We start from the raw sequence: 8735 nt of genomic DNA, 5'->3' as shown, positions 1-8735 counted from the left end.
GGTCGTCTTCAACTATGATCTTCGATTGATATCGATTGTGTACATCGGCCCAAGTAATAGCCGGGTACTCGATCAAATTCTGCTTCAACTGTCGTGAAGCCATCGAGCTCCGCTTGTTTACTCCTTGAGTGAAAGCTTGTACAACCCAATCATTAGTGATCAGTGGTAGATCCATTCGTTCCTTTTGGAAACGAGATACAAACTCTCTTAGCATCTCGTTGTCCTTCTGTCTTACCTTGAAAATGTCTGACTTCTTGGTCTCGACCTTTATGGCTCCGGCGTGTGCTTTTACAAAAGAATCTGCAAGCATAGCAAAAGAATCGATAGAGTTAGATGGTAAATTATGATATCATATCATTGCTCCCTTTGACAGGTTTTCACCAAATTTTTTCAATAATACAGATTCGATCTCATCATCCTCTAGATCGTTCCCTTTAATGGCACATGTGTAAGAGATGACATGTTCGTTGGGATCGGTTGTTCCATTATATTTAGGAATTTCGGGCATGCGAAACTTCTTTGCGATTGGTTTAGGAGCCGCGCTCAGGGGAAAAGTCTTTTGTACAAATTTTTTGGAATCTAAGCCCTTCAATATCGGCGGTGCCCCTGGGATCTGATCAACCCCGGAGTTATACGTTTCCACTTTTTTGTCGTTTGCTTCGATCCTCCTTTCTCCTGACTCTATTCGTTTCGTCAGTTCTTCGAACATCTTAACAATTTCAGGATTAGTCCCCTATTCTTGCTCATTTGACCTTACTATAGCTGGTCCCGTTTTGTGGATGATTTCTTGGGATGGACTGTGCTCGAGTCTGGTCGGTGCCTGGGTTTGGCTCTGCAACTGAGCTATTGCTACTTGTTGAGCTTGCAGCATGTCGAAAATCATACGCAAGCTGATTACGTTTTCCTCAACATTTTGGGTATTTTGAGCTGCAGACCGAGTTCCACCATGAATGCTATTTTCAGGGTCGGAACGTTGATTCGCCTCGATGGCCGCATGTGAATTAATGTCTATTGACTCTTCGACTCGAGCTCCAACGGGATTGACGAGTGGCCTTCCACCCCCGAGGGTTAAGTTGTTGTTCTCATCTTGAAGGCCAGCTTCGTTGTCGATAGGTAGGCCATTAATTGAGGATTCGTTATTTTCAACCTGAAATCAAAGTTACTTCCAAGATCAAGTGTAAAATGGTGTGTTTTGCAGAGATTCGTACCAAATAACAACTGTTATCCTTAGCCCCACGGTGGACGCTAAACTGTTTACCCGAAAAACGGATAGAGTTGAATTTATATGTAGTTCTAAGGATACGTGGTATAACTTGGCACAAATCGAAAAGTAAGTAGTAAAATATTGACTGTTTAAAGAATGAAATACAAACCAAACTGAGTAGAAAGCGGATTATGAACAAGCAAGATAAAATATACAAAATCCAAAAAAGGATAATCTCTATATGAATATCAGTATGTCTTTCTCTGTGAATATCATTAATATGAGAGTTTATCAATGCCTTGATTTTTTCCATCCACTTATAGAAATAATAGCCATCCCTCTTATAGTGGAGGGATCCTACTTTGGATATAATTAAAAATACATAGTGGGAAAAACATGATAGATTAGCTTTTCCCTAATTCTCGCCGAGATTCTCTCCCTCAGTGCGGCCGTAACGGCTTTTGTCTCTTGGCTCGATCTTGATTGGATTTGGTATTGGTCGATTTCCAGATTTAGAGCTCGATATTAACTCGAGGCTCGATATCGATTCGGGCTCGATATTGGTCGGTCTCTGGCTCTTAGGCTCGATGACACCGCCTCACATCATAGTTCGATTTGGACTCAAGCTCGGTAATGAGTTCGGGCTCGGCATTCGATCGGTCCTAGAAATTTGAGCTCGGTAACCTGGCTTCAGATCTCATCCCGATATTATGAAGATGACCTTCAGTCCATTATGTTCCAATCTTGACTAATCATACGAAGGTCGAAACCGATTTTGACAAAATACACATATATAACTTATACATGAGTTAGTTATTTTATATTTGTCACACATTAGTCTTATAAAATAATTTAGTTTTTGGGCCACTCTGACTCTTGAGCTCTCGTTTCAATTTACACGACTCAACTATATATCTAAGTAATTATTTATCTGAGATATAACTCCACATTTTTAGAGCAATATTAAGATGAGTTTAATTATTAAGGGCAACGACAAAAACTTTTGGCAGTGTGAGGTCACTTAGATAACTATGCATAATCCCGTATATCAGATGTGGATTAATTTACCAAAAAATATGATAAGAACCTATTACGGTATGTTACCAACCGAAACGGAGGAAAATTATTAAGATTTAATTACTATATATGATAGCGACGTGGAAGATACTCATTGGCTTGACGGTGACGTAGCCCCTTTGGCTTAGCATATGTAGGTGACGTTCGCTCCACGAAACCTCTTTTAATAAAAAACTTTCTAGAAAAGTATACTGAAATAGTAATTGTGAAAAGTTTTCTGAAAACACTTCTTTGGGCAGATGCTTAATAAATTTTTTATATCATCTTTTTTCTTTTTAGGCATGAAGAGTTGAAATAAGTAATAGTGTGATGAGACTTGAGAGTGTTAAAGTCTCACTTTAGCGGTGGTGAAGCTAAGAATTTTTAAAGGGTGTTCAAACTTGAAAGAAGTAAAAATAATCTCCCGACAAAATGTGTTCAATATATGTTATTTACCTTTAAAATATAATATTTTACTTATATACACATTGTAATTTTTCGACGAAATATGGTCATGGCTTTGACCGTGCACTAGAGTAAGTAGATACAAATAACTTCAACCTTTTACCAAGATTCCTTTAACAAAATGTATATTGTTTTTCTTTTTCTTTTTGAAGGTGCAGTGAGGGAAGGGGACACCAAGCTCCCTTTTTTTTTTTTTTTAATATCAGAAAAGACCTAATAAAAATACTAAAATCTTTCATAAGCGGCATTGCTTAGATCATAAGTCATGAGCAGAAACTTCATTTCTTTGATCACATCATCCCATAAAAATAGATCTTTTTTATGTTTACGATCTTCATTTGCCAAAAAGTCTGCATTTTATTTATTTCTATCTAATGTGCATAATATTCGTTTTGATAGCTTTCATCTAGTATTTGCAATGTGTTCCCGTCGAAGAAGTAATTTTTTATGACCAGTTATAATTAAAACAAAATAAAAATAATCCTATTAAGATGTCTTATGTTCTTTGTAGTTATTTCATTTATTATTTTACTGTCTTCTGTAAAAACGATCATATAACTAAAATAATATTTGTAATATACAATAAAAATTGTTCTTCCCCTTGTTAATTCTCATAGAAAATATAACATCCTTAAAAGTAAACGTATTCTTCCTCCAATAGTTTAAGGTTGTATAAACTATTACCACTACATTGTATTATTAAACTCAACGCGTCGTTTGATTGAGAGAGAAGTCATTGACATTATAAGAGTAATATAAATATTATTGTTTGTTGAAATTTAATGCATATACTGTATTTTAATACATGTATTCTTATATTCACGTCCAATACTACAAAATAATAGTATTGAATTTTATACCGTTATTAATTCTCCATATACTAACCAACCAAAGGAGTACTTAGGTAATTTTTCTACCAAATGATTAAACATTTTATTTTCGAGTTTGCAGTAAGTCTGCATTGGGTCTAACTTATTGAAACGAATAGATCTGTAGCTGTAGGCCAGTGGGGGACCAAATGACCCGAATGGATATAACCCGAGCCCATGGGCAGATCCACGATGTAAATCTTAGTTCACGTGAGCCCGTGGTCCTCGGAAGATATCAAATATATTATGTATATAATTTGCGAAAAATGACTTATTATTACTTGATGGAAGTTTTGGTTAAAAGAGACAAAGTGGTTCATTGGTTTTGGACCCTTATTCCTTACCAAGTGTCATCAATCCTATCAAAGTTTTTGCGCATCCTTTTATTTTACTTACGGCAAAGGGCCAAATATAGCTCTGTACTTTCGAAAATGGTCTACAAATACCTCTCGTTATACTATTGGGCTATATATACCCTTCCCGTCATACTTTGGAACAAATATATTCTTATTTTGGATGGAGTGCCACGTGTCAACACCAGATGAAAACGACCCATTTTTTTACCCGATCCATTTTAAAAAACCCATCACCGACCCGTTTTAAAATTCAGTTTTTTTAAAGTATATATTTTGTAAAAACTAATTTATTTTTTTTTTGTAAAAACTGAAGGAAAAAAAAAGTACTTTGCAAAATATATAGTTTTAAGTCTTTTCAGGTTTTTTAAAGTATGTTTTTTTGTAAAAACTGAAAAAAAATTATTTTTTTTAAAAAATGCTTTAAAAACTAAAAAATATATATTCTGTAAAAACTGGAAAAAAAAAAAGGAATTTTCAAAATATATATTTTTCAGTTTTTTAAAGTATTTTTTTGTAAAAACTGAAAAAAAAAGATATTGCAAAATATTTTTATTTTTTTAAAACTAATGCATATGTAGTCCACTGCTTTAGGAGAGTCTTTTTTTCAGTTTTTTAAAAAAAATATTTTTTTTCTAGTTTTTACAAAATAAATACTTTAAAAAACTAAAAAAACTGAAAAATGTATATTTTAAAAATTCCTTTTTTCCAGTTTTTACAAAATATATATTTTTCAGTTTTTAAAGTATTTTTTTAAAATTTTTTTTTTTCAGTTTTTACAAAAAAACATACTTTAAAAAAACTGAAACGACTTAAAAATATTTATTTTGTAAATTTCTTTTTTTTTTTTTCAGTTTTTACAAAAAAAATGTTTTTACAAAATATATGCTTTAAAAAAACTGAATTTTAAAACGGGTCGGGTGGTGGAATTTTTAAAACGGATCGGGTAAAAAAAGAAATGGGTCGTTTTCATATGGTGTTGACACGTGACACTCCATCCAAAATAAGGGTATATTTGTTCCAAAGTATGACGGAAAGGGTATATATAGCCCAATAGTATAACGAGAGGTATTTTTAGATAATTTTTAAAAATATAGAAATATATTTGGCCCTTTGCCGTTTTACTTATACGTCCTCTTTTATTTTATTTAAGTCTTCTTTTTCTTTTTCTTCTTTCTTTGAGTCAACGCGTCCTCTTTTCTTAATGATGCTATTAAGGATCAGTTTCAAAACTAAATTCATGATATATTTTTGTGATAATAAAATTAACTATTTTTTGTTCATAAGTTGTTTTGACAGCAAAATTTTATATCGTCAAACTAAATGTAAAATCAATAATGTATTCATGTTCTCAAAATTCTGAATACGGCTATGTACGAGCCCACGTCCGTATGTTGTCTGCCGTATCTGTATGCAAAAACAGTGCATAGTCCCTACAGTGAGCAAGTCCCTAGAAAAATACAGGCCCATTATTGGGTCCCATTTATTTATTGAGCCGGCGGCGGACCACAAAGTCAGGCAAGTCGTTCGCTTGTGGTCCCTAATTGCAATGTGGTTGGAGTCGATTGGTTCAACTGTGGTGCGCGTGCTGGCTGTGGTCCTTGCCGGACTGTGGTCCCGCGTCTCACCTTTTTTTTGCTTCTGCAAACTATAAATTATGTAATAATTTTTTGATACTCCTAAGTCCTGCTAATTGATACGAGTAAACATTTTTTTCATTCTTTTATTTTCATGAGTAAATGAATGTTAATAGTTAATACTATGAGACACGAACAGAATCGGAAAACTACACTAAATCGAAAAGTCAAACTAAATCGATTAAAAAATTCGACTAAGTTTGGTTTGATTTGGTTTGATATTGAGTAAAAAAAACGAATCAAATCGACATATAAAAATATAATTTTTATATAGAATTTTATTTAAAAAATATCTAAAAATATTTGAGATCCTCTAATGAGATATAATATTTAATAGAATTATAAAGTACATTTATTTTTATTTACTTTAAATAATAGATTGTATGACTGTCTTATTATGTGTTATTTAAATGCGTTAATCATCTCTTTGTTCTTTAATATTCATATGTCAAGATTTATTATATATTTTTCGAATTTGAAGTGGTATTTCGATAATTTAAAATTACATAGAACATATCATTATTTAGGTATCATATTGATTTTTATGTTTAATTATTAAATTTGGTTAACCCTAAAAGCGTACATCAACCAAAAATTATTGGTAGACTACTAAGAAAATAAACTATTATGTGTTACTAAAATAAAATTCTCCCATAAGATCACTTTAATAGATCATAAGTTTGTTATTTTTTTTTTAATATTTAGTAAACATATATTCACTTATCAAAATTTTATCTATAACTTTAATAATCCAAGATTGAAATAATATTCATGTAACAAAAGAAAAGCCGAAAAATCCGAAAAATTCGACAACCGAATCAATCCAAACCGATATAATTGATTTGGTTTGGTTTTGATAAAATCCGAACCAACCCGGTCCATGTACACTCCTAGTTAATACTAATTGTAGATGAATGTTAATACTAATCGTAAAAGCTTTCTCCTTATGTCTAACACTTCGCTTATCGAAATTCAAACTTCTTAATTTTAATCGTAAATGTAAATATAAAATTTTAAATTTTATGACATAAAATTTACAAATCTAAAAACAACATTAAAAGTAATATAAGTCATAATAATTAATAATTCAAAATATTTAAAAGACACATAAAAATATGCGGTCAAACAAGGATTCGTTTAACTTTCGAAATTCGAACACTTTCACGTAAATTAGGACGAAGGGAGTACTAATCTATGTATCCCAGGATTGCTTTTATTTACAAAGCTATTTTTGTGGTAAAAAAAAAATACATATTATTCACAATCCATCTAAATTCTTCTCTAGTGTGAATTTCCGGTTGAAAACTTGATTTCTTACTTGACACAACGTAAAAATTAAACTGATCTAGATTACATATTTTAAGTAAACACATTCAAATCAAACTGCCGTAAGAGTCCACTTTTCAAAATTATATTCTCCTTTTTACTTTTAATATGTTGTTTACCTATTTGGCCATATAAATAGACATTATTTCACGGATAACTTCTTAAAATGAAAACCAAATTGGGATGAGCCAGGTATAAGTAAGGTGTTCCATTGAATGTTATATATGATAAAAAAAAATTTAATTATACACAACGTTAAATCCCTTTAAAATAAGAAAATATTGTAGTAAAATAATAAAGACGGTTCAAAAACTACTCTAAATCATAAACACAAATCCGAACCATAATATTCTAGTATTTTTTTAATCCTCTTATATAAAAGTGCCAAACCACTAATAGACATCCCGAATATATATATATATATATATATATATATATATATATATATATATATATATATATATATATAGATAGATAGATAGATAGATAGATAGATAGATATATCTAATAGACGATCAAGTTCAATCTTCCAATTTCTAATCTGAAAAAAGGAAATTCATCTTCAAGGAATTCTATTAGTTAGTTTTAGACAAATCAGTATCCCTTCTCAAGACTGTCATAAGGGTAATTAATTGATTAAGCTAAAATATAAAGATAAGTAAATAGGTAGACAATAGGTTGCAGCTGAATCACTCCAAAAGAGAGGCTACCAAACGGCTAAACGGCTGTTTAGAACGACTACCAAACAGTAAAATGTAAAAAGAGAGGCTTTTATCATAAATGGTTGTCTTATACGTTGCTATTAATTTGATACTGTTAACTACCACCAGCACAATAATGAACATGAAAAGCAAGCTTCACTATTTTGTGGTTTTCTCTCTCTCTCTCTCTCTCTCTCTCTCTGTTTGGAGGTTTTGGGGAGCATGTTTACACTCGTTAATGGTCATTTAAATTTAGTTTCTTATTAAGAAAAAACGATTAGACATTAAATAGTAGACAAAAAGGTCTTAAACGATTACGACAATCATTGAATAGCCATTTGGAAAAAAGTTGAATGTTTGTTGAGATATTTAATATTATGCGAGGTGATCACCTAATGGCGTTAATAAGTCTAAGTCGAGTAGTCATATAAAAGAAAAGCTATTCTTCGAGTAATTAGATTGTCAAAACATTGTTATTATGAAGATATATAGAAGATCCTAATAAACTCTGAAAGAATAAAAAACTAACATAAGCTAAATTTCATATTATTAGAAAGAATAACAATGATGAGAATATAAAATGATATGCCTTATAAGTAAATTGTTATTTAACTGTATTTGTAAAATAATTCTAGAGAAGATAAAATAACATATAAACAGAAAGGTAAAAGAAACAGAATTTAATCCGAACTCACTGAATTCACAATGTTTCCTTAAGGAATTTAATCCCCTCCTAGTACCTAAGGTTGTGGATTATTTCCTCCTAAGATAGAACGAATTACACACTGGTGTAGCGATACTTCAAACACTAGTGTTTCAGCGAACATAAAGATCGGTAGCAAATCACACTTACTGTTGCTTTGTTTGTAGTTAAAACAATGCAGAAGAAAGGAGGAGAAGTCAGAAATTCGTATGGAAAATCTGAGAGAATGGACTGGTATTTATAGCCAATGTTGAGCTCAAACTGAAGAGGTGCAACTCTTCAAAACTTAAGAGGTGCAACTCTTCAAATCCGAAGAGGTGCAAAGTATTTCTTCAAATCTGAAGAGGTGCAAATTGTTCTTCAATTCCGAAGATGTGCAAACTATTTCGGCCATATTGTAAATGTCTTTTACAAAAAGCGA

The sequence above is a fragment of the Nicotiana tabacum genome, chromosome 23 (genome assembly GCF_000715075.1).
Source record: "Nicotiana tabacum cultivar K326 chromosome 23, ASM71507v2, whole genome shotgun sequence".
Lineage (NCBI taxonomy): Eukaryota > Viridiplantae > Streptophyta > Magnoliopsida > Solanales > Solanaceae > Nicotiana > Nicotiana tabacum.
Note: the sequence above shows the minus strand (reverse complement) of the source record.